Source organism: Phocoena sinus, chromosome 5 (genome assembly GCF_008692025.1).
Source record: "Phocoena sinus isolate mPhoSin1 chromosome 5, mPhoSin1.pri, whole genome shotgun sequence".
NCBI lineage: Eukaryota > Metazoa > Chordata > Mammalia > Artiodactyla > Phocoenidae > Phocoena > Phocoena sinus.
In genome coordinates this window covers 512,430-540,176 of record NC_045767.1, presented here as the reverse complement: position 1 = coordinate 540,176, position 27,747 = coordinate 512,430, and the positions used below count along the sequence as shown (strand labels likewise).

Genomic DNA, 27,747 nt, shown 5'->3' with positions numbered 1-27,747 from the left:
AAATGGACAATAAGCACATGAAAAGATGCTCAATGTAACTAATTATTAGGGAAACGCAAATCAAAACTACAACGAGATACCACTTCACACCCAATAGGAGAGCTACTATCAAAAAACAGGAAAAAATGAGTGTTGGCCAGGATGTAGAGAAGTTGGGACCCTTGTGCATTGTTGGCGGGAATGTAAAATGGTGCAGCCACTGTGGAAAACAGTATGGCAGTTCCTCGAAATGTTAAAAGTAGAACTAGGATCCAGCAATTCCACTTCTGGGTATATACCCAGAAGAATTCAAAGCAGCCTCAAAGAGATATCTGTACACGCATGTTCATAGCAACATTATTCACAATAGCTAAGATGTGGAAGCAACCCAAGTGTCCTCTGATGCACGAATGGATTAACAAAATGTGCTACATCCATAAAACGGCTTAAGAAGGAAAGAGATTCCGCAATATGCTACAGCATGGATGAACCTCAAGGGCATCGTGCTAAGTGGAATAAACCAGTCACAAAAAGACAAACACAGCACGACTCCACTTATCTGAGCTACTCACAGCAGTCGGAATCATAGAGACGGAAAGCAGAAGAGTGGTTGCTAGGGGCTGGGCAGAGCGGGGAAAGGAGAGCTACCGTTTAATAGGCTTCAGTTTCATGAGATGAAGAGCATTATGGAGATGCAAAGTGGTGATGGTTTCACAACAGTGTAAATGTATTGAATACCACTGAACTGCACACTTAATACTGGTTAAGAAAGTAAATTCTGTTACGTGTAATTTACCACACACACAATAAAAGGACATAGCAGCCAAACTGAAGGGACTGCCACTGGCCAAATGTGGGGTCATGTGCGCTTCTAGAAGAATAACGACTGCGATATATGGGGAAAGCATTAAATACGTAACAACTCATGAGTTCATGATGATACGAGACGGAAGCCCCACTGGTCACCACAGGAGGTTACTGAGGCACCGGTGTCTCACTTTGGAAGTTGATAATTACAGGGGAAGAATCAAGCATGCAGCCTGCCTCTGCTGTGCGGACTGTACTTCAGGGTAACCAGCCAGCTGATGAGGGAACGCTAAGGAGCTTGTCAGAGGTCACACAGAGGTACGTGCAGAGGAGGCATTCCAGAGGGGCCCACGTCTAGGCTGTGAACACCACCCCGTAGCCCCTCTCAAAGGGAAAGCATGGTGGCTGCTATGGTCTAAATGTCCCATCAAAATTCGTATGCTGGAACCCTAACGCCCAACATGATGGTGTTAGGAGGTTGGCTCTGGGATGTGATTAGGTCACGGATGGGACCAGAGCCCCCTCAACCGTTCTGTCACATGAGGACACAGTGTGAGTGTGGCCCTCTGCAGCTTGGAAGCAGGCCCTCACCAGAACCCACTCAACCTCCAGAACCGTGAGAAACAAACGTCTGTTGCCTGTGCACTGCGCGGTCTGTGGTGTTTGGTTGTAGCAGCCCAAACAGACTACGCTGGTGGTCAGGGAGGGACATGGCGTGGAGGACACGGGTCAACAGGAAGGGAAAGGCTGAAGCCCCCGACAGAGCAAGGTCCCTGACGACAAGGAGAAGGGCTCCAGTGCCAGGAGGGCTGGGGGCACGGTCACAGGTGGAGACAGAGACAGAGGACCTGTGCCTGGTGGCCACTGCCTCCCACTAGGAATGCACCCAGCAGCCGCCCCACCCAGTGCCAGAAGGGCCACCGTGCACATCTTGTACTGAAGGCCTACTGTGTGCCTGGCACAGAGCTAGGACCTCCTACTACCAGCCTCACCTAGGCCCAACCACGTTGCTGTGAGGTCAGTGCTACCACTAGCTCCCTGCTTTACAGATGACAACCCTGGGGTCTGCTGGCCTGTCTGTGTTCTCACAGCTAAAAAGCAGGTCAGTGAAACAACCCAGCCATAGGAGCCTAATCTCTTAATCCAAAAGCAATGCTGCATTTTCCCCGTTTTTCTACTTGTTTCAAGAGTGTTCGTAATTACTTGCTGAAGCGTTCTTTTGACAGCACACTCACATTTAAAGAAGTGAGTGTACAAAAGCTGATGAAATCCATGTAAGGTCTGTAGTCCAGTTAACTGCACTCTGCTCACATCAAGATCCTGGTTTCTTGACGGCTGCGCAGCCCGTTGGTCATGCAGGATGTTACCGCTGTGGGGGTCCGGGTGATGGGTACGATTTCTGCAACTTTTTGCGAGTCCATAAATATTTCAAAATAAAAGGTTTAAAAAGAAAACATTGCATGCCAGAGCTGAAAGAACATAATAAATCACACTGGGCGACTTTAACTGTTTTTTTTTTTTTAATGAGAAAACGGAAACTCAGAGAGTCGTTTGGGGTGAGGACTCTGTTAGACTCCAGCTCTCACCCCTTCCCAGGCCCGGTGGACTTGCGTGTCTCTCCCCGCCCCCCCCCCCAAAGCAGCCTTCACTCCCTCCTCCCCCCACCTCCCGCCAAGCAGTGGAAGCGACCAGAGAATGGCCATTTGCGTTTGGTCACTCCCGCACAGCTCAGGCCATCTCTGGGCCTCTGCTGGGTGCAGCGCTTCGGGGTGTCCATGGCTTGTCCCTTGGCCTCACTTTGTCTTTCATTCCATTGGAACATTTCAAAATCCTTAAAAGGAACCGATCCAAAGGAATTCTGATGTCATCACGCTTGGCAAGGTCCCAGGGTTCAGGCGTCTTTTATCTTGTTCTCTGGGACCTGCTGCAATCACCTGCCCAAGTGTAGCCACCATATGTCACTTCTCACAAAAATCAATCTACAAAGCTATCCAATGAAATGTAAGCACTCGGTGAGCAGTTATCACCTGCAACTGATCCATTTCAAAAGAAGTAGAACCAGAGGTGGCAAAGCAACAGAAATGCAATTGTTAACATTTCTTTTGAGTTTTTGTTTTTCACTTTCAACTGCTTTTTATTTCCACGTAGGAGAAAGAGAGGAGAAATGCATAATAGAAGACATTCCAAGTGACACCTTGATAACAGGTGGGTTAGATGAACTCTGTTGAATGTTGAAGTCAAGATGTCATCTTACGGTGGTGTCGCGCTAACCTCCCGTGGTGTCGCGCTAACCTCCGGTGGTGTCGCGCTAACCTCTTGTTTCTAACATCTTTGTTGGATGTGCTATCCTCTTGACGTGTATGCTCTTGGGCAGACAGCTTCAAGCTGTGCGCTTTTCTCTTGAGACACGTTAGCAAATTATGCAGAACTGGCTTGAAAACAGCCTTAAGAGGGAATTGCATAATTCGTAAAACAGGAAACCCAAACACAAGACCACAGGATCCAAGCTTGATTTGTTTTTCCAGTTGTCAGGTTACCTTAAGTAAAACCATCTCTGATGCCGTTAATCATGCTAATCGTGGTTGAATTCTCAAAGGATAAGTGAGGTCTCGAGACGGGTCCAGGAACACAAAACGAAGCAGCAGAAGTCAGCGTGTCTTCTGAACTTCAGCTTCCAGAGGCTGATTTAATCATCAGCCTGCTACTTACACGTGCCAAATGCTATAATAGCATCCCCTCGACACAATTCTTAAACATTTCCTTTAAAAGTCCTTTCTGTAAAACATTTCATTGCACGTTTACTCTCTGCTTTTTGTTCACTGCGTGCTGCAAGCCCCTAAGTCTACAGCCAGGACCTTAGCTCAGCCCATCTGCTCTGAGCGTCAATACATTCCCGACCGCTGTGGGCTCTCCGCGCTTAGGCTGCCTGCGCCCCAAATAACTCTGTTTCCACTCCTGTCTCACTGAACTATCACTAAACCTTCACTGCCTGTCAAATCCCTGACTTTCACTTAGTGATACTTGATCATAAATGCATGTGTCAAACCCTGCCTGGTTAAGAAGTGTCAATCCAGAATATGCTATATTTAATGTTTAGATCACCATTAAAATGGAAAAACAAATGTTAAAATTTCTGTGGATCTGTGGGGACCTGAGACCATGCCTGGTGGCCCAAGTCTAGGAAGAGTACACGGCAGCTATGCCTTTTCTCTTCACATCTCTGAGTTCCTATGAAGTCCGATGAAACACACCGTCTCGAACGTCCAAGAGAGATGACCTCAGAGCCAGTCATTTAGTCAAATCTACCTAAAAGCGTGTTTTTGCTCTTCGGGACTAAAAGTAGGCTGCCGCCTTCCCCAGGTGGAGGCCGCGCAGGGCACCACAGGAGGACAGAGGTGTGCCGGCCATCGCCGTCATTGCCAGCAGCTTGGTGGCGACTTTGAGCCTCGTCCCCTTATCTATGAGCTGGAGGCAGCACCTGCCTGGAGCACCTGGCAGCCCCGACCAGCTGCAGGCGTGCGTCCCACTCTCTCCCAGCCTCTTGGACTCTGTTTCCAACCTGTCAACTCGGCCTCCCAGGGTCTGTCCGAAGGTACCAGAGAAGCAGGTGTGGCCCTGATTCTGGCTCCAACCCCTCCCTGAAAGAAAGGAAATTCCTGAGAAGCAGAGGAGAGCCTGGAATCCCTCTGCTGGAGGCTGAAAGGGAGACAAACCCACCTGTGCACCCGTGAACCATGCCAGCGCAGGGCACTGCAGCCAAGCACAGGACTAGAAATCCTTGCTCTGTAAATTTGCTTGGAAACTTCAAAGTCAAATATGTTGTGTACTTTTATACTGTTTCTCTTAGTTCCTCTTAGTAATGCTCTTTAATGATAAATTCCAGGTTGTTTTGAATGAACACACGGGGCGAGGTTTTTAGGAGGAGAGGGACGAGGGAGCTCTGGGGGGCTGTGGGGTAAGTGACCGTTGCCGGCCCGACGAGCTTTACAACCACCTACTTGCTGATCCTTGGAAACACTTTTTTAAAATATAAATTCATTCATTTTTCATTTATTTATTTTTTGCTGCATTGGGTCTTCATTGCTGTGCACAGGCTTCCTCTAGTTGCGGTGAGCGGGGGCTACTCTTCATTGCAGTGTGCAGGCTTCTCATTACGGTGGCTTCTCCTGCTGCGGAGCACGGGCTCTAGGCACACGGGCTCCAGTAGACGCAGCACGTGGGCTCAGTAGTTGTGGCGCACGGGCTTAGTTGCTCCGCGGCATGTGGGATCTTCCCGGACCAGGGCTCGACCCATGTCCCCTGCGTTGGCAGGCGGATTCTCAACCACTGCGCCACCAGGTAAGGGCGGAGACACTTTAAACAAGGCTGTCAGTTCTTATAGAAAGCAGGTGTTGAGAGAAGGCGAGAAGTGCCGTGGAGCACAGTGGTCCTGTGTGGGAGGCTGTTCATTAAAAGGAAAAGAAGTAGAATTCAGAGGCAATGAAGTCTCGCTCCTGGTCGCTCCCTTTCACAGGGTCCTTGGACATGACCCTTGCACTCGGCCGAAGTCTCCAGCGTTCTGTAGTTCTTTTTCTTCAGAGTGCAAACCCTCAGCAAGACCAGGAGATGGAGGAGGAAGAAGCAAAGCTAAACGAAGATCATTGCTCGTCACCACACCTCAGGGGGTCAAGGGCTGGGTGCCTGCTGAAGCCCCCCCACCCCGAGCCAAGGAGTCAAGCGCAAGTGATTCATTAAGGGGGCGTCCCCCAGGAGAAGGAGGGAGAGAGGCCAGGCGAGGCGAGCCTCCAGGTGAGGCCAGGCTCAGACTGAGCCCGGGGAGCTCGGGAACGTGAGCCAGCACTGCAGATGCCCACCCAGTGCCCCCACCTCCGAGAGGACACCTGGGAGTGAGGCTGGGGACCCAGACAGACCCTCAGACCCCTCGTTTGGGCAGCATCATTCACAACAGCCAAAGGAGGCAGCGACCCGTGTCCGTCAACAAACGGACGCATGAACAAAATGCGGTCCACGGCACAGTGGAATATTATTCAGTCGTGAAAAGGAGTGAAATGAATAAAAATGAAATTCAGAACCCACTGCAGCATGCAACAGGACAGATGCTGTGTGGTTCCACTTGTACGAGGTCCCTAGAGGAGTCACATTCAAAAATCAAAAAGTAGGAGTGACGTGACCAGGAGCTAGACGGGGAGGGGAAGGGCCGCTCTTGCTTAAACGGGTGCAGAGTTTCTGTTTGGTGGAGAAGTTCTGGAAATGGATGGTGATGGCTGCACAGCAAAGTGAACATCCTTAACGCCATCGATTTGCACACTTTAAAATGTTTACGATGTTAAATTTTGTTATATATGTTTTACCACAATTTAAAAAAGTAGTTGGCTAAGAAGCCCCCCAGAGTTTTCCCGCCTCCCAGCAAAGGAGCTGGCGGCCGGGCCCCACCCCACACGCCGCCTCTGATGCTCTGGACCCCTCCCAGGCCCCGCTCCAGCCTCAGGGCGCACAAGCCACGAGAGTCACGGCCGCTCTTTCTGCCGTCTCAGCGGCACCAACGTCTCTGGACGCCCCGCCTGCCCCAGGCCCTCCGTCTGCAGACACCCCCGGATTCTACGGACACGGGTTCGGGAGACATGTCTGCATGTCCGGCCTCTCCTTGGTGACACAACTTTGACACCCAGAGCGAGTGTGCAGCTAAGATGCACACCTCTGCACGGAAGGGACCAGCGTGGAGGGGACCATCCATGGGAGGGAGACGCGAGCTGAAGAGCAGCACACACTTCACAGGAGGCGGAACGCCAACAGCCAGGAGCGGCGGGAAAGGCGCTTGACTCCATGCCCGCCAGGCAACACAAAGCCCATGAGACGCTGCCACGCACCCACGAGTGAGAAAACCGAGTGTGCCGGTAGGTGTACACCGCCACCCCCGCTCCAGGCTGCAGACTTCACCCCCAAAATGGTGCCCCCCCCGAAGATGAACACAGGCCCAGTCCACATGCCCAACAGAAATGCACACACGTGCTCAGCTGCACGAGAATCTTCGAGAGGCGCAACCCAAGATGGCCCGAACCAGGCCCGCCTGGTGCCCATCCACGCACAGATGGAAGAGAAAGCCGACCGTTCCCATAACGAGGCACTCGGCAGCAGCAACAAGGGACGGTCTCCGCCGCATGTGACACGGACAGACCCCCAACACACGTTGACGGTGTTCACGGGAGGACACGCACTATATAAAGTACAAAGACACAAAAACACTGTGTCTGCACAAGCCAGGGGGCTGGCGGCCTCCGGGGACGGGTGGTGAGGGCGCGGGGTGTCTGGGGCGTCAGCAATGTTCTGGCTGGTGAGTTGGTGGCAATTACTCATTGACTGTACCCTGATGGCGTGTGTGGCGTAGGAAGTGTGTGCTCACGTCCGGTCAGTGACACGTCACCTCCTGCGCTCCCTCCACACAGGAAGGATTTCAGAAAGGCTCACGGGTCAGAGGGAAGCCAAGGTGCTCGGGGAGCCTGGAGCACCTGGAAGAGGCCACTCTGTATTCACAGCGACTCTTGGAAGCAACTGCTTTCTATGCCCACGTTGCACCCGGGTCAACAGGATGAGCTGGCTTTGAACCCCCTCCTGTCAGGCGGCCCATCCCAGTTCCTTCTCTCGTTCCTCAGACACTGCGTGGCCAGTTTGTCTGTAGAGCTCTGTGCTCAGCACTGGACAAACGACACTGGATCTTTCTTCAGCTCTCTGAATAGACCTCAATTAGGTTAGAGAAGAACATTTAAGGACATAGAAACATGATCACGAAAAAATTGGGTGGAAAAACCAAATCAGAGATGTACAGCATGATTTCATTTTTTTATAAAATATACGATGTGTACTTACAGGGAAAAAAGCTTAGAAGGATAATACTGAATACCAAGACTTCTGGAGGGGATTTTTACTTTCTACAATTCCTACAAGAGATGCGTTTTACTTTTCTAGTATCAACTCAGATGGCCCTCAGTTCCAGGCTCCCTTAAGGACTCACAGGCCGGAGCAGAAGAGCGAGCCACCTCAGGGGTCGCAGGACGAGCTGAGTGCCTGAACGGGGCGCACACAGGGTCCCAGGGAGGCAGGTGGCCTCCTGTGGCACGCGGCTCATGCCTGGCACCCAATAGCTCCCACCCAGGGTCACTGAGTGGAGCCCCCAGGAGGAAGGGCCCCTGGGGAGCTAGATCAGCACAGAAGTTCTGCCAGAACTACACCTGGGGTTTAACACGCGCCACACAGCCCGGGGCTGCGTGCAGAGCCGGGGTGGAGTTTGTGATGAGGGGCCGAGCGCTGAGTTGGGAACCGAGCCTGCGGAGTTTTCATCCGGGCTCAGCCTTTTATTTTCTGGGTGGTGTTAGACAAGTCCCGTAGCCTCGTCTGCAAAGGTGGGTATTATTATACCGACTTTCCAGGGTTGTAGGCCCTAATGGGCGTTGACATCAAAAGCCCAATAATAACGTAAGGAATAATTCATCAAGTGCTTGCATAGCGCTTACAACGTGGTAAGTGCTGCATTAAGCCGTTTACAAATACTAACTGGGTCTTCACACCCCAAGTGGTATACACCGTTGTTATCCTGATGAGAAACACGTGAGGCAGCCTGGCCCGCTCTGGGCGCCCGTCACATGGACTGTCCTGTCCACGCTGGGAGGACCGCCGGGCCCATTCACCCGCGAGCAGTGCTACTCTTCTGCCACCTGGTGGTAGCCATAGGGCATAACACCTTCCTCTGGGCCAGGAACACCGGCGCTGTAACCAGGGGCCAAGGGTGCGCATCCGTTCAAAATCCGTTATCGAACATGCACAAATCCTCAGCGAGCTCTGCCCTCGCTCACTCCGGGCCCAGGAGGCCCAAAGAGGAAGACGCCGTACGTCCCCAGACTCCAGCCCCTCCCAGAATAAATGCGGCGGGGGGGGCGGCGGCACTGGGACAGTTGGCACGCGGACAAGAAGAGGGCGGATGGTGAGTGTGGGGAGATGTGGGGAGAGTGACAAGCGCAGAGCCCTAGAGGACAGGGAGGGGAAGCAGAGGGCGGTGAGCTGCCGGGGTGAGGGTGCTCGTGGTGAAGGACGGAGACGCTGAGTGCGTCCACGTGGGCAAGGCAAGCCCCGGACGGGCGAGGGGCTGGAAGAGGCTCCCGAGGAGACCGTCGTCTCGGAGGACGGGAACCCACGCGGGCACTTCCAGGCGGCTGTCCGCCTGCCTGGCTGTGTGCTTTTCTCCAGGACGTTCGGCTGCTTCAGCAAAGGTGCCGCATCAGGTTTAGGGCTTTGTGGCCTAACTTGGTGAAAGTTCCACGTACACTTGAAAAGAAATGTGTACCCTGCTGTTTGGTGACCATCCCAAACGTGCCAAGCCAGGCCCTGCTGGTGGACGGTGCAAGTCAGCTCTCCCACGTCCACCAGCCCTGTCCACGGCCGAGGAGCGCTGACGACCCGTGGGGTGGACTCGTCCACGTCTCCTTTCAGCAGTTTTACTTCATGTGTTTTGAAACTGTTGATGCGTTTAGGACGGTTATGTCTTCATACTGAATTGACCCCTTTATCATTACGTTAAGGCCCCGCTCCGTCCTTGGTCATTTCCTTTGCTGTGGAGTCTACTTCATCTGATATTTATAGAGCCACGTGAGCTTTCTTTTGACTGTCGTAATGATGTCTTTTCTATCCTTTTAACTTACCTATAGCATTATACCCAAAGTGATTTTCTCAAAGACTGAATAGTTGGTTCATTTTTTAAAAAATCCATTCTGACAATCTTTGTCTTATCTCCGTTTATACCATTTGCTTGTAACGTCATTATTGATACGTCAGGATTTAGGTCTGCTGTTTTATTATTTGTTTTCTATTTGCTCCCTTTGGGTTTTCTATTTTGTACCTCCCTGTGGGTCACTTGAATGTTTTGTAATCCATTTTGTGTTATCTATAGTATTTTTTATAGTATAGTATTTTTCGTTGTATCTCTTTGTATAGTTTTTGTTAGTGGTTGCTCTAGGGATTACAATACACATATTTACCACAGTCTACAAGGATCAGTATTTTACCATATCGAGAGGAATATAGAAACCTTATGACCATGTAAATCCCTCTGCCCCCCACCCTGTAACATAGTTGTTGTAAATATTATGTCTACATACTTTGAGAACACCACCAGGCAATGTTGAATTTTTTTTTACCTTCAACTGTCAAACAGCTTTTTTTTTTAAGGGGAAGAGAATCCTCTATTGTGGTTTCCCTGGTGTTGACTTCCCCATTGTTCTCCCTTCATTCCTGCTATTCCAAGTTTCCGTCTTACTGTTCTCTTTCTGTCTGCAGAAGTTCCTTTAGCAATTGTTTTACAGTAGGTGTTCAAGTGAAAAAATTCTTAGTTTTCCTTGAGCTTAAGAATATTTTGCCTTCATTCTGAAGGGTATTTTTGGTGGATATAGATTTGACAATTCTTTTTCTTTCAACACTTGGGAATGTGCCCCTTCCTTCTGGCCTCCATGTTTCTGATGAGAAGTCTGCTGTTACTGAAATTGTTTTTCCCCGTCAGTAAAGCAGTGTTTCTCTCCAGCTGTTTTTCATAGGTTCCCCCTCCTTGGGTTTTGAGAAATTTAATCATGATGTATCCAGTGGTAGATTTGGGGGAGTCTGGCCTTGTAGGGTTCGCTTAGCTTCTTGAGTATGTAGGCTTATCTCTTTCATCTCTTTCCCCCAGTTTGGGAAGTCTTTAGCCATCATTTCCTCCAGTGTTTACTCAGCCTTACACGCTTTCTCCTTTCTTCGGGGACTCGCAAATTATAGACCTTTGATTATTGTCCCACAGGTTCGTAAGACTGAGTTGTTTTTTTTTTTAATCTATTTTCTCTCCATTGACCAGATTTGATTACTTCCATTGATCTATAGTTTTTTGTTTGTTTGTGGTTTTCTTTGTTGTTGTTTTGGCCATGCCATGCGGCATGTGGGATCTTAGTTCTCCGACCAGGAATGGAACCCACGCCCCCTGCAGTGGACGTGGGGAGTCTTAGTCACTGGACCACCAGGGAAGTCTCCATTGATCTAGTTTCAAGTTCACTGACTCTTTCCTCTGTCGTCTCTATTCTTTTATTGAGTCCATTTGGTTATTTTTCAATTTCAAATATTATATTTTTCCTGTTCTAATGTGTCCATTTATTTCTTTTTATATCTCTATTCTTTTTCTGAGACTTTCTACTTTTCCATTTAAGGGTGTTCAAACTCCTTGTTGATGCATTTTTATGACGACTTTAAAATTCTTGTCAGATAATTTCCATGTCTATGTCATTTTGGTGTGTCTACTAGCTGTCTTTTCTCATTCGAGTTGAGGCTTTCTTGGTTCTTGACATGGTATGTAATTTTGTAATGTATCCTGGACATTGTAAGTATTATAACTCTGGTTCCTATTTAAATATTCTATTCTAACAAGTAGTCAACCCATTTAGTTTCAGATCACACATCCTAACCTTATTTTTCTGAGACTCTGCACTACTCTTCTGGCCTACCCTGCTTGCGCACTACCCAGGGGCCAATCTGAAACCTGGGTGTTTTCCACACCATGGTTGGATTCTCAGTTTCTGCTGTACTTATTCTGGTTGGTCTCATGTATGGGCTGCTTAGGGGTGTGCCCAGGACACCCATACACAGATTTAAAGATCGCCTCTCCAGCTCCCGCCTCTCTGTCACCCTCCCCATCTCTGCCTCTTCACTGTCCTTCACTAAGTGCAGGCCAGGCATCTCCACAGGTCTTCACCCCAGTCCCCACATGAAGCAGCCCGCGGAGAGGGTGCCGTTTCTTTCACAGGGTTCGTCTGGAGTAGGGCGGGTATAGTCAAAGGGGTTCCATCCTGTTGGGTCACCCTATTCCAGATCCTTTTGCACGAGACAGCAGACTTCTCCTGAGTTGGTTTTCTTTCCTCCTCCCTGCCTCTCTTTCAGTTTGGTGGGGACTGCTGTTTGCTCCAGCACCCAGGCCAGGATATGGGGGTGGGGGACAAACAGGGAACTCACAGCTGAGTCACACTTTGAGTCCTTGGCAGTCACCTTCTTTTCTCCACCTTTCAGAGTCTTCTGATAGTTGCTTTAGACATTTTGCCCAGGGTTTTTAGTTGTAATTAGCGGGAGAAATAGGGTGGAATGGGCTTTACTCCATCTTTTCTGGTATCACCAAAGACACCTTTTTTAAAGATCCTCTTCAGCTGGAACATTCTAAACAGTCTATAATGTACACTATACAGAGTTAACAAACTTGTGGAGACAAGACAACCAGGACTGCTCAGTGAGGCCTGAACTGAAGCCACTCTCAAGTGCAGGCAGGGCTCAGGGGCGTTGCCGCCCGCCCGTCCCAGGAAACCCGTTCTCTCCCCAGGGCTGCCCGTGTGGTCGTGTCCAGGGTGAGGTTCCCGTCAGGGATGCGTCTCCCTCTGCCTCCCAGGGAGTCCGTGTGGTTCTGGGCTTCGGAATCAAACCACCTCGGATCTAATTCTGCCCCTGCAGCTTATTCACTGTGTGACTTTGGGCTGTGACTCTGACACTCAGTTTCCGCCTTGTAAAATAGGGACAATACAGAATCCAACACTATTTACAACCTCTGCCGCTAGCACCTGGTCCAAGCCACCTAGACTATGACGACAGCCTCCCTTCTTCCACTCCTATCCTTCTTCATTCCTTACTCCATGCGAAAAAAATGTTTAAATGAAAGCCACATCATTTCACTCACCCGCCCAATTGCTTCCCCCCAATTTTTTTTTTGGGGGGGGAATAGGGTCTTTTTTTTTAATTTATTTATTTTTGTCTGTGTTGGGTCTTTGTTGCTGCGCACGGGCTTTCTCTAGTTGCGGCGAGTGGGGGCTACTCTTTGTTGCGGAGCGCGGGCTGCTCACTGCAGTGGCTTCTTTTGTTGCGGAGCACGGGCTCTAGGCACACGAGCTTCCGTAGTTGTAGCACGCGGGCTCAGTAGTTGTGGCTTTCAGGCTCAAGTGCACAGGTTCAGCAGTTGTGGTGCTCGGGCTTAGTTGCTCCACAGCATGTGGGATCTTCCCGGACCAGGGCTCGAACCCACGTCCCCTGCATTGGCAGGCAGATTCTTAACCACTGTGCCACCAACGAAGCCTTTCCCCAAAATTTTAAAAAGGATTTGTAGACCATCCACGATCTGGCCCGTTACCCCTTCAGCCTCATCTCCTGTGATTTTCTTCCTGTTAACTTCACTCCAGCACTCTGCTGTTCCTTGAACACTCCAAGCATTCTCCTGCCCCAGGACCTTTGCATGTCCTCCTGCAGGGGACGATCTTTCACCAGTGGAGGGAGCATCACGAGGTAGTAAGGAACAAGGCACTACACTGCCTAGATTGAATCTTGACTCTGCTACTTGCTAGGTACGTGACCTTGGGCAAATTACTTTATGCTTCGGTGTCATCACATGTAAAATCGTCATAAAATATTAGCTACCTGCATAGCGCTGTTGTCATGAAAATCCAGATTGCATGTGTAAGTTTCTTAGAACCGTGCTTGGCACACAATTAGCACTGAATGTGATGTATAGATAGATATGGATGTAATCTGCATATACGTGATAAACAAATATTATAAAAGCGGATATATTTTTACTCCCCTATCCTTTCAGGTCTTTGCTCAAATGTCAGAGAAGCCTTCCCTGACTTCCCCATATAATGCTTCCAAGTCCCCTACCACTCCCACCCTGTCTGTCGCTTCTTCTTGTAGCATATATAACATCTTCAACGTTATATATTTACTAGTTGTATGTTTCTCAATGGGAACGAAGACATTGTCTATTTTGTTCACTGTGTCCTCAGCTCCTAAAACAGTGCTATCCCCTTGGGAGGTATCTGTTATACACCTGTCAAATGACCTGTCAACTGTAAAAATACAGTTGACCCTTGAACAAAACAGGTTTGAACTGTGCAGGTCCACTTACACGTGGGATTTTCTCAATAGTAAATACTACACCACTACATGATTCACGGCTGCCTAAACTGGGGGATATGGAACCACAGATACGGAGGGCCACCTATAAGTTATACGTGGATTTCCAACTGCTTGGAGGGTTGGCGCCCCATCCCCTGCGTTTCTCAAGAGTCCACGCTGCTATCCTCAGAGCACATTACATAAGCTGATGCACATTAAGTGCTTAGGACAGCACCTGGCACATCAGGTATTGTTAGCTACTTTCAATAAACGTTAGCCCTTTTTTCATTCCCCACTTAACTTTCAAGGGCACAAGGGGGAACTTAAGCCACATGACACTTATCACACCCTAAAGGGATCAAGTGGGAGACTCTCCCAGTGATGCGAACTTTAGCAGGAACATCTGGATGCAGCAAAAGGAAGGATGCGATATGAATACACCTGTTCTTTAGGAAGGAACTCTGCCAGAAGCAAGTAGGTTAAGCTACAGGAGGAAGAAGTGGAAGGCAGGAGATCTGTGGGGGAGACGCTGGGAAGGCCTCTCAGGCCTGACCCACAGGAATTTTACATTCCAGGTGCAAAGCTTTCATAGGCTACTTTTTATTAGTTTCCACAGTCCTCACAACTCTGAGGCTTAGGAGCGATGTGTATTACGCCCATTTTTCTGAACAGAATGCTGAGGCTTGGAGTGGTGAAGCGACTTATAAACAAGAGTGAGAACAGAACCAAGAACTCTAACTGCAGAATCTTCCTTCTCTGCTACATAAGCTAATCACCAAAATACAAGCTGTTCAAAATAACAGTATTTTGTGATTTGGGTAATTTGAAAAATTCATTTATCAGTGATCATATATAACTACTTCTTAACTTATTTTATAATAAATGTCTTAGGGACTTCCCTGGTGGTCCAGTGGTTAAGACTTTGCCTTCCAATGCAGGGGGTGCGGGTTCGATCCCTGGTCAGGGAACTAAGATTCCCACGTGCCTCGTGGCCAAAAAACCAAAACATAAGACAGAAGCAATATTGTAACAAATTTAATAAAGACTTTTAAAAAATAAATAAAAATAAATGTCTTATATTTTTGAAACAGGGACTTTCAAGATACAACAGTGGGACTTGGGCAGACACGATTTCCTTGAATCTGCTCCTGGTTTGGGAATGTTTGTGACTGTTACAACTTACAATGATGAGGTAAAACACACTTTTTGTCTTGCTACTGAAATTTTTTATTTTCTAAGAAGTCATGTCTCACATACACCCACAAACTTTACATCTCCACACAGCGCTCACTATCCAGCATTTCATTTTTAACATGTGTAGCCCTGACAGAGGCACTGCACTAAGACACAGATGCCTGCCTTCAACGAGCCTACAGTCCAGCTGAGGAGCAGAGACTCCTTAACACACAAGGTAGAAACAGTACAAAGGGCAGGCCTCGCACTCATCGTCCTGAGGTTTTGTTGGTCTTGCTGGGCAGAGGGAACCCACAGGGCCAATGCCTCCCTCTGGTTGTGCAGGGCCAGGCTTCACCTGCTCTGCAGGTGCCGCAGCCTCACCCAGACACGAGGGTCGGATAGGCCACCTCTCCCTCCTCCCGTCTGGTGGGGTTTCTGTAGGAATGCTGCCTCTGGGTCTGTCTGGCCTCACGGGGCACCTCCTCACTGGGAGCTGCAGAGTAGAAAAGGCACCATGGTCAAAGGGAAAGAATGTGGATCTTGGGGTCGGAGCCAGGTGTGAGTGCAGACGGTCATCTACAAGCTGAACCTCGAGTGGTTACTTGGCTGCTTTAGCCCTCCATTTTCTCCTCTGTCCAACGGTCGCAGCAGATGTTGTCCCCACCGTGCCAGCTCAAGGGACTGTGACCTGCTCCGTCCAATAATTCCAACGTGACTGCAGGAACTACTTCCCTTTGGACTTGCTGTCCTGGGGATGTGCTCATGACGTAGCAGGATGGTGGTGGAGCAGAGCCTCACAGAACAGACAGGCATCTCTCCAGCTGGCAAGGAGAGGGTACTTGATGTAGACGGGCCCAATTTCCTGTCCTCATGAGGGCTGCGCTCAAGCCAGACACTGTGATGCCCCCACTCACGTGGAGGCCAGGAGACTCCATTCCAACTGGACCAGACACCTGATTCCTGCCCGCTGTAGCAGCCTTCTCCTGGTACACCAGGCACCTCCCTGACAACAGTTCCACTGGGGCCATTTTCCTAATTCTCGTACAGCTACCCTCTTCTCCTCACACCCACACCTCCTTCACTTCCTGCCCAGTTAAACCAAAACAGAATTCTCTGCTGTCCTTCCCTGTAACCTTTCATGACTGATCTGGAAATGTCTCCATAGCTTGTTAAACCCAGAACCCAAATTTTAGTTGGACAAAACAGCTTCACAGAAAAACCTGTTCCCTGTTTTTAAGACAGAGGTGTTTCATTCTCCAAAAGATACATTTACTCGAAACAATACCCCCTTCTAGATGGGAGGAGAAGTGTTTTCATTCTGCAAACATTCAACAGATATTTGCCACGGGCCTAGGAGAGAGAGAAAATTCTCACCCCAAAGGCCTGATTTTCAGGACGGCTCTCTCCCTCTGGAAGTTAAGAGGACCAGACACAGCTCTGGTTTAACATTCCTAACAAGCTAAGATCCTCTTTGAAGATCCTGAACAGCACCCTGCCAAGGACTCGGACTGCTCCTACCCAGGTCGATGTGCCTGGACGCAGGGTACTCTCGGATGCTAACCTGAACACATGTCCCTTCCTACGGCAGGTGACTGGCAGGCCAAGGGGTAACATGGCTGGTAGGGTAGGCAGGGCAGACAATGTCAATATACATGCACCATTCAAACTATGTATTTTGTATTCCATTGTCCCTTATTCCGTGTCCAATATTCCTATTCCATTTTGTAAAAGAGAAAACCGTGGTCCTGAGAGGTAAAATGACTTATACAAGATCACATCATCAGCAAGTGGGAACACTGAGGTCTAATTTCAAGCATGTCTTTTTCCAACACACCAAACTACCAGGCATTGCTGACTAACATGTTTGCTGGCGTGGATATTCACTGCAAGCAGACTATGTAGAACCCTGACCCAACACTAAGGCTCAGAAATGGAATTTAACAGGCGATGAGTCATCGCTGCATATTTTTCCAGGGAAGAGTACTCAGTTACTCATAAAAAATTAGAAATCAAATGCAAAATCTGATTCCTGAATGCAGTTTTATTTAACAAAGTTTCCCTATCAACACTCTGTTAAGTGAAATTAAGTACATGGCAAGATCCTTTAATTTTCTCCAAATCAAAACTAAAAGATTTTAAAAAAGAACCTTGGTTGCATTTTTCTATGTGTAATACGTGCCTGTTTTTTTTTTTTTTTTTTGCGGTACGCGGGCCTCTCACTGCCGTGGCCTCTCCCGCTGCGGAGCACAGGCTCCGGACGCGCAGGCCCAGCAGCCATGGCTCACGGGCCCAGCCGCTCCGCGGCATGCGGGATCCTCCCGGGCCAGGGCACGAACCCGTGTCCCCTGCATCGGCAGGCGGACTCTCAACCACTGCGCCACCAGGGAAGCCCTACATGCCTGTTTTTAAAGTGACTTAATAGACTATGTTTTTGAGCAGTTTTAGGTTCACAGCAAAATTCTGCACGAAGTACAGAGTTCCCGTATGTCCTCTGCCCCCACGTGAACAGAGCCTCTTCCACTAGCAGGCCTGGAGTGGCACAGCTGTTACAGCTGATGACCTGCGCTGACACATCACAGTCATTCAAAGCCCACGGTTCACGTTAGGATTCCCTCTTGGCGTTGTACGTTCTGTGGATTTGACAAATGTGTAATGACATGTATCCATCATCATAGTATCAACAGAGTAGTTTCACTCCCATAAAAATCTTCTGGAACCCGTCTATTCATCCCTCCCCGCTCCCTAACCTTTGGCAACCACTGATCCTTTTACTGTCTCCACAGTTTTGACTTATCCAAAATGGCATACAGCTGGAGTCGTACAGCAGGCAGCCTTTTCAGAGTGGCCTCTTTCACTTAGGAACATGCGCTTAAGTTTCCTCCGTGTCTTTTCATGGCTTGATAGCTCATTTCTTTTTAGCACTGAACGATATTCCGTTGTCAGGATGTATACCACGGTTTACTGATCCATTCACATGCAGTGGGACATCTTAGTAGCTTCCAAATTTTGGCTATTATAAATAAAGCTGCTGTAAACATCTGTGTGCAGGTTTTCATGTGGACATAAGTTTCCATCTTATTTGGGTAAATAAATAGTACGACTGCAGAACTGTACGGAGAAGTATGTTTCGTCTTGTAAGAAACCAGCAAACCTTCCCCCAAATGGGAGCACCGTTCTGCGCTCCCACCCGCAGTGACAAGAGCTCCTGTTGCTCCACATCCTCGCCAACATTTAGTGTTGTCAGTGTTCTGGATTTCTGCCATCCCCACAGGTGTGAAGTATCTCGTTGTTTTTAATCTGCAGTTCCCTAATGACATACGATGGGGAGCATCTTTTCATGTGCTTATCTGCCGTCTATATGTCTTCTTTGGTGAGTTGTCTGTTCAGATCTTTTGTCCATTTTTCAATTAATTTGTTCAGTTTCTTGTTGTTTTCAGAATTCTTTGTATATTTTGGATAACAGTACTTTATCAGATACGTCTTTTACAAATAGTTTCTCCCAGTCTGTGGCCTGTCTTTTCATTCTCTTGACAGAGAGACAGACAGCTCTCTCTTCTGCAGAGTAGTTTTTAATTCTAATGAAATTCAACGTTCAATGTTAAACATTAATGTCAAATGTTTAATGAAGTTTAATTTTAATGAAGTCCAGCTTCTCAATTCTTTCTTTCATGGATCGTGCTCTTGGTGTTGTACCTAAAAAGTCGTAACTAAATCCACGGTCTTCTAGACTTTCTATGTTACCTTCTAATAGTTTCATAGTTTTGCATTTTACATTTAGACCTATGCTCCATTTTAAGTTAATTTTTGTAAAAAGTGTAAGGTCTGTGTCTACATTCATTTCTTTGCATATGGAGGTCCAGTTGTTCCAGCACTATCTGTTGGAAAGACTACCTTTTTCCATGGTATTGCCTTTGCTCCTTTGTCAAAGATCAGTGGGTCTATATTTGCGTGGGTCTGTTTCTGGGCTCTCTGATTCATTGATCTCTTTGTCTGCTCTTTCACCAATACCACACTATCTTGGTTACTGTAGCATTATAGTAAGTCTTTTTTTAAATTAACTTTTATTGGAGTGTAATTGCTTTACAATGTTGTGTTAGTTTCGAATATACAGCAAAATGGATCAGCTCTACATACACATATAGCTCCTCTTTTTTGGATTTCCTTCCCATTTAGGTCACCACAGTGCATTAAGTAGAGTTCCCTGTGCTACACAGTTATAGTAAGTCTTGAAATCAGGAATGTCAGTCCCCTGACTTTATTCTTATCCTTCAATATTGTGTTGGCTATTCTGGATCTTTTGCCTCTCCATAGAAACTTTAGAATCAGCCTGAAGATATTCACAAAATAACCTGCGGACACTCTGACTAGGATTGTGTCAAATCTATAGATTAAGTTGGGAGGAACTGACTTTTTCACAATATCGAGTCTTCCTGGCATGAACACAGAATATCTCTCCATGTATCTTATCTTCTTTGATTCCTTTCATTACAGTTTTTTAGTTTTTCTCATATATCTCTTAAACATACTTTGTTTTATTTATACCTAAGCATTTAATTTGGGGAGATGCTAATGTAAACGGTATTTTTTTTTTTTTTTAACAGTATTGTTTTTGATTTCATGTTCCACTTGGTTCACTGCTGATACAGAGAAGCTGATTAACATATTAACCTTGTATCCTGCAACCCTGCTATAATCACTTATTAGTTCCAGTAAGTTTTATTATTTTAAATTTTCTACATAGACAATCCTGTTATCTGTGAACAAACACAGCTTTATTTCTTCCTTCCCAACCTGTATACCATTTGTTTTCTTTTCTTCTCTTACTGCATTAGCTAGGAATTGAAGTATGATGTTGAAAAGGAATAGTGAGGGACTTCCCTGGTGGTCCAGTGGTTACGAATCCACCTTCCAATGCAGGGGATGCAGGTTCAGTTGGGGAAATAAGATCCCACATGCCGTGGGGCAACTAAGCCTGTGTGCCACAACTAGTGAGCCCACATGCCACAACTAGAGCCCATGCACCCTGGAGCCCGAGTGCCACAACTACTGAGCCCACGCACTCTGAAGCCCGCATGCCACAACTAGAGAGGAGGCCATGTGCCGCAATGAAGATCACACATGCCACAACTAAGACCCAAAAACAGCCAAAAATAAAATAAATAAATAATAAAAAAGAAAAGGAATAGTGAGAGAGGAAATCCTAGCCTTGTTTCTGATCATAGTGGGAAAGCCTCTAGTTTTTCACTATGAAGTATATTAGCTGTAAGGTTTTTATAGATTTTTTAAATCAAATTGACAAAGTTCCCCTATTCTCAGTTTGCTGAGAGTTTTTGCCATGAATGGATGGTGGATCTTGTCAAATGCCTTTTCTGCACCTATTGTTATTATCAAGTGATCTTCTTTAACTTGTTGATGTGATGAATTACATTAACTGATTTTAAAATGTTGAACTAGCCTTGCATATCTGGAATAAATCTGATTTGGTCATGGTGCGTGATTCTTTTTATACATTGTTGGATTCAATTTGCTAATATTTTGTTGAGGATATTTGTATCTATGTCCATGAGAGATAATGGTCCATAGTTTTCTTGTGTCTTTCTCTGGTTTTGGTATTAGGCTAATGATGGCCTCAGAAAATGATTTAGAAAGTATTCTCTCTACTTCTGGAAGAGATTGTAGAGAATTGGTCTGATTTCCTACTTACATCTTTGGTAGAATTCACCAGTGAACCCATCTTGGCCTGGTGCTTTCTGCTTGGAAAGTTATTATCAATTCAATTTCTTTACTAGATATCAGCCTATCCAGACTGTCTATTTATTTTTGTGTGAGTTTTCACAAATTGCGCCTTTCAAGGAATTGGTCTATTTCATCCAGGTTACAGCGTTTGTGAGCACAGAGCTGTTCATCGTATTCCTCTACTACCCCACTGATGTCCGTGAAACCTGTAGTAAGCCTCCTCTTTCATTTCTGATGTTATTAACCTGTGTCTTCTTTTTTTCTTAGTTAGCCTCCCTAGAGGTTTACTGATCTTTGCAGAGGACCAGCTTTCTGTTTTGCTGGTTTTCTCTGCATATCTCCTGTTCTCATTGATTTCTGCATTAGCTTTTATCAGCACAGATCTTATTTCTCTTCTTATGCTGATTTTGGATTCAGTTGCTCTTCTTGTTCTAGTTTCCTAGGCTTAGATGATTAATTTTAGACCTTTCTTTCTTTTTAATATATGCGTTCAATGTTATAAATTTCTCTGTAAATGCTTCTCACTGTATCCCCCAAGTTTTGATTAACTTGTATTTTCATTTTAATTCAGTTCAAAATATTTTTTGAGATTTTTAAATTGTGGTAAAATACACATGAAATTCATCATCTTAAGTGCACAATTCAGTGGGATTAAATCTGTTCTCAATGTTGTATAATCATCATCCTCATAACTCTTTAATCTTGTAAAACTGCAACTCTGCACTCATTAAACAATAACTGCCCCAGGACTAACTACTCCAAATACCTCATATAAGTTGGATCATACAGTGTTTGTCTTTTTGTGATTGGTTTACTTCAGTAAGCATAATTTCCACAGCGTCCATCCATGTTGTAGCATGTGTCAGAATCTGCTTCCTTTTTAAGGCTGAATCATATTCCACTGTATGTATGTACCACATGTTGCTTCTTCATCCATTTGTCAGTGGACACGTGTGTTGCTTCCACATCTTAGCAATTGTGAACACTGCTGCCGTGAACATGGGGTACAGATATCCTGATACCCTGCTTTGCATTCTTTGGGGTATATATCCAGAAGTGGAATTACTGGATCATATGATAATCCTATTTTCATATTTTTGAGGAGCCACCATAATGTTTTCCACAGCAGCTGCACCATTTTACATTCCCACCAACAATGCACAAGGGTTGAAATTTTTCCACATCCTTGCCAGTACGTTTTTTGCTTGTTGTATAGCAGCCATTCTAATGTGTGTGAGGTAGTGCCTCACTGTGGTTTTGATCTGCATTTCCCTAATGATCAGTGAAGTTGAGCATCTTTTCACGTGCTTGTTGGCTTTTTCTGGTTGTTTGGGGTTTTTTAAGCACTTTGAATGTATCCGCCCACTGCCTCTGGTCTCCAAAGTTTCTGATAAGAAATCTTCTGTTAATCTTATTGAGAATCCCTTCTATATGATGACACCAAAAACCCCTGACATTTGGAGGACAGGGTCCTTTTTGCCTACCCTGGCTTCTAAAAGATGCATGCAAGCTGCTCCAGGAACACCTGTGCAGCTGCCTGCCATGTGGCTGGCAGGGGGGTGGGGGGTGGGAGGTAGGTAGCTGCTACTGTTCTAAGAGCTGATATTGACCAAAATTAACCACAATTTACCATCCAAGTCTTTCCCTGGAAGTTGCAAGCCTTCAATAGACTCCAGAGTTCCAAAACACTTCCATCAAACAGATTCTTCCAGTGTAATTGTTGCCTAGAGACAGATTCCTGGTGCTTCCTATTCCACCATCTTCCCAGAATTCTCTTCCAATTCAAAATACTGTTAGTTTCTCTTGAGATTTCTTCCTTGACTCATGTGTTATTTAGAGGTATGCTGTTTAATCTCTAAATATTTGGGGACTTTCCAGCTATCTTTTTGTTATTGATTTCTACTTTAATTCCATTATGGTCTAAGAGCATACATTGAATGGTTTCTATTATTTTAAATGTGTTAAGGTGTGTTTTATGGCCCAGAATGTGGTCTATCTTGGTGAGTGTTCCATGTGAGCTTGAAAAGAATGTGTATTCTGCTTTGTTGGATGAAGTAGTCTACAGATATTGATTATATCCAGTTGGTTGATGGTGCCGTTGAGTTCAACTGTGTCCTTACTGATCTGCCCACTTCAGATAGAGGAGTATCCAAGTCTCCAACTATAATACTAAATTCTTCTATTTATCCTTGCAGTTCTATCAGTTTTTGCTTCATGTATTTTGACACTCTGGTGTTAGATGCATACACATTAAGGTTTGTCTTCTTGGAGAAATGACCTATTTATTACTATGGTCCATTATGTAATTATCTCTGATAATTTTCCTTGTTTTGAAGTCTACTCTGTCTGAAGTTAATATAACTATTCCAGCTTTCTTTTGATTAAGGTTAGCTGAAAGTTGACATATACATCTTTCTCCGTCCCCTTTTTTTTTAATTAAAGATTTTTTTGATGTAGACCATTTTTAGTCTTTATTAAATCTGTTACGTTTTGGATTTTTGGCCATGATGTGGGATCTTAGTTCCCCAACCAAGGGATCCAACCCACACCTCCTGCATTGGAAGGCAAAGTCTTAACCACTGGACCACAAGGAAAGTCCCTCCATCCCTTAACTTTTAATATATATGTGTCTTTATATTTAAAGAGGGGTTCTTGTAGACAATACATAGTCGGGGTTTTGTTTTTTTTTTTGGATCCACTCTGACAATCTGTTTTAATTGGTGCATTCAGACCACTGACACTCAAAGTGACTGTTGATATAGCTGAGTTAATATTCATCATATTTATTAGTTTTCTAGTTATCACCCTTGTTATCTGTTCCTATTTTTGTTTTCCACTCTTTTTCTCTCTCTCTCGTGGTTTTAATTATTTTACGATTCCATTTTATCTCCTTTCATAGTTATCAATTATACTTCTTTTAACTTTTTGTCGGTGGTTGCCCTAGAGTTTGCAATATACATTTACAACTACTCCAAGTCCACTTTTGAATATCACCATATCACTTCACAGGTAGTACAAGTACTTTATAATAACAAAGTAATCCTAATTCTTATCTCCCATCCCTTGCATCTTTGCTGGTGCTAATTTCATTTATATATAAACTATAATCATCAAATACATTGCTATTATTTTGAAAGACGTATCTGTTAACTCAGTTAATAAGAAAAATAAAAGTTTTAATTTTACCTTCACTTATTCCTTCTCTAATGCTTTCCAATCTTCACGTAGATCCGAGTTTCTGACCAATATCATTATCCTTCTCTCTGAATAACTTTTGACATTCCTTGTAAGACAGGTCTATCAGGGACAAATTCCCGCAACTTTTGTTTGAGAAAATCTTTCTCTTCTACTTTTGAAGGAGAATTCTGCAGGATACAGAATTCTAGGTTGGTGAGTTTTTTTCTCTCAACACAATAAATGTTTACTCTCTCCTTGCTTGCATGGTTTCTGAGGAGAAGTCGGGTGTAATTCTTAGCTTTGCTCCTCTATAAATAAGGCTTCTTTCTAGATTTCCTCTCTATCTTTGATATTTGCAGTTTTAATACGATATGCCTAGGTGTAGTTTTATTGGCATTTATCCTGCTTGGTGTTCTCTGGGCTTCCCAGCTCTGTGGCTTGGTGTCTGACACTAATCTGAAATTCTCGGTCTTTATTTAAATATTTCTTCTGTTGCTTCCTCTTTCTTCTCCTTCTGGTATTCCCATTATGTGTATGTTACACCTTTAATAGTTGTCCTGTAGTCCTTGGATATTGCTCCTTTTTCCCCCCAGTCTGTTTGCTTTGTAGTTTTGAAAGTTTCTGTTGACATATCCTCAAGCTCAGACAGTCTTTCCTCAGTCCTGTCCAGTGTACGAAGGAGCCTATCAAAGGCACTCTTTATTTCTGCTACAGTGTTTTTGATCTCTGGCATTTCTTTTTATTCTTTCACAGAATTTCGATCTTTCTACTCACACTACCCATTTGTTCTTGCATGTTGTCTCCTTTTTCCATTAGAGACCATGGACTATTAATCATAGGTTTTCTAAATTCCTTATATGATCATTCCAATATCCCGGCCATATCTGAACCTGGTTTTGAGGCTTGTTTTGTCTCTTCAAACTGCATTTTTTGCCTTTGAGTATGTCTTATTACTTTTCTGCTGTTGTTGAAAGTTGGACGTGATGTGCTGCGTAAAAGGAGCCCGTGCTGGTTCCCACAGAGGTTTGTGCTCAGGCTAAGCTGGGACTCTTTGCATTTGCTCGCCTCTCCCATTTTGGTGGCACGTACTGGCTAAGCTGGGACTCTTTGCATTTGCTCGCCTCTCCCATTTTGGTGGCAGCAGTTCACCCTGTGACCTCAATTCTCTGACAGATCTAAGAACTGATTTTCTTTCTATGCAGCTTTTTACTTGTTAAGACAGAGGGACAACTTCCAAGCTCCTTATATGCCAGACTTGAAGTCCTATACCTGTTTTTAAAATGCCAAACAATATAGAAATGTACTAAGCAGAAGAGTCAAAGTTCCCCAACAAATATAACTGCCTAATAACTTGGTATACATTCTTTAGAATCTTCTTCTAAGCACGTGTAGTTTTACAAACGATACTTTTTACAAAAATAGGATTCTATACAGACTATCCCTGAATATTGTGGACACCTTTAGTATAGATATGGGTGTAATAGTCTCTTTTACTGCTACCTAGCACTTCTTCATTTGGCTTTGCCTAAATTTAATCAATCCACACTAAAAGGTATTAGTTATTTCAAAACACAAATTTTTAAATAAATAACATCACACTGAATATCCTTTTACATATAACTGTCCATTTGGGCATTCCCATAGGATAAATTTCTATATGTAGCACTGCTGGGTGAATGGTTTTATACGCTTGGCCAAAGCACTCTCTGAAACAGGTGTTCAACTTACATTCCCAAAACAGTGTCTAGAAATAGTATTTCTCCATACTATCCCCGCCCCAGGTACTTTTAAGTCTTTGCCAATCTGAAAACCAACAAGGACTATCTTACTGTGGTTTGTATTGTTTTGATTACCAGCAAGACTGAGTATTTTTCATGTTATTGGCCACTTGATTTCTTCTTTAAGAAGTGCACAATTTTCACTAGATTACATGGGGATGATTTTTTTTTAATGGAAAGTAGAGAATAAGAAACTTAACCTATGGAAATCCTCAATCCTAGGTATTACTGTCAAAGTTATATGGCCCACAAGGAACATTCTATTTCACTTCACATTCACCTGGCGAACACATCATTTGCTTAGAATCTAATTCTACGAGGCTTGTGTCATTTGGAGGGAGTAAGCTGGTAAGTATGTGCCTCCCTGTACTTGTTGACGAGCAGCGTCAGCACTATTCAGGCGCGACAATGATATGCAGACCATTATACCCAGATCTCAGCACAGCAACCAAAGAGGGAGCTGGAGAGCTTGGAAGGGGTTCAAAGGAGAGCCACGGAGTTGATTAAAGGGCTTGAAAAATGAGAACTGAGAGGGAAGCTTAAGAGAACTGTGATTATTCAGGCTTGAAAACAATCGAAGGCTGAAGGGTGAATTAATAATGGAATTCCAATAAATAAAACTCTTACATGGTAGATGGTGATTGGCTATTTTCTAAACGTGCTGAGAACAGATGAAGAGAATTTGTACTTTAGCATCAGAAATTTAGTTATATGTAAAGAACATTCTCCTGAGTAAATCAAATTCTCTCAGGGTCAAAGGCTCTTGCCTAACAGTCTATTGTTAGTATAAGTACTCTTTCAGGTCAGCAGGTACTGTTTAATGCATTATTATTACAAAGAAAGACTACTGGGTATAACGGGGAATAGAGTGGCGGTGAAGAAAAATAGAGAGCTCGAGAATGAAGTAGTGTTTGCTCTCAGAAAGGAAGACTGGAGAAAAAGGAAGGAATGGGAGGACATAAGGAGGGAAAAAGCAAAGAAAAAGAGTGAGCCACATTAAAAACATGTTTCTTCCTTTTTACTGTTTGCACAGCGGATCCACTTAGCTATTCGAGTTGGAGAACATGACCTTGATGCAGCCATTGCTCAAGCAAAGGACAAAGTTAATGAAGTTAGCTTCAAGCTTGAACATCTAATTGAGCAAATGGAGCAAATAGTCAAAGAACAAAACTATCAAAGGGTCAGTCTGCCTATTCAGCTTATGCTCCCTCTTCCTGCCCAGTACGTAATTCTCCACGAAGCCCCCGAACCAAGGAAAGAGTAAGCTGCCTGTTGCCCGGGCTTCCTCTGAGCTAGGACTGCGTGGACACGCAGGGGATGCGGGGACAGCTCTCTTTCACGGTTCGCTGGACCATGAGCTCCTCTAGGAAGGGGACCGTGGCTCACTCGCCTTGGGGTGTGAGCTTACAGAATGAATCAATAAGCGTTTCCAAACACACCCCACATGGCCGCAGCGTCTCAGTGTGCCCACTTTCTAAATCACCATTTTGTCCCTGTGACACTATGCGTTTCCTGGGTCACTGTGCTCAGTGGACCCTGGTCAGGCGTGGGCTCAAATCTGCCCCCCCCACTCGCTAACCTTCTGTCGTCTGAGCTTCTGGAAAATAAAATGAGCACAGCGCCCAGCTTAAAGTAAAGTAAGAACCTGAATGATGAGCATCTGTCAATTAGGTAACGTTCACTTCGTTTGATGGTAACAAATAAAACATGTAAAGTAATAGATCAAATACCTGACACTTTACGCCAAAACACAAAAGTGTGTTTTATAAGGATGACTCTTCTTCCTTGTCTTTGACTAACAACACCCTTGGCTTAGAAAATGATACTGCACTTTGGCATAAGGGATTACCTGGGTGACATTAAGTACCTTGAACGCATACAGCACCTTCCCCTCAAATTCATGCATGAAGTACCTTAAGAAACTTAACCTGCCTATTTCTCTTCTGCGTAGGACCGCGAAGAAGAATTTCGAACGACCAGTGAAGATACCAACAGCAACGTTTTATGGTGGGCCTTTGCACAAACACTAATCTTTATCTCAGTTGGAATTTTCCAAATAAAGTACCTTAAAGACTTCTTCATAGCCAAGAAACTTGTTTAAAAATATTAATAAAGGCAAATAACTACCTTCTACCTTGCATGTTTGCGTTACTATCAAAAT

General features: G+C 45.3%; 1 long non-coding RNA gene across 1 annotated transcript; it reads left to right on the top strand.

Moving 5' to 3' along the window:
- Positions 1 to 2,913: 2,913 nt before the first annotated feature.
- Positions 2,914 to 27,747, top strand: LOC116754721. The gene is made up of 5 exons (XR_004350149.1): positions 2,914 to 2,991; positions 14,811 to 14,911; positions 25,809 to 25,934; positions 26,620 to 26,766; positions 27,538 to 27,747. It is a non-coding gene; the product is annotated as an uncharacterized LOC116754721 (long non-coding RNA).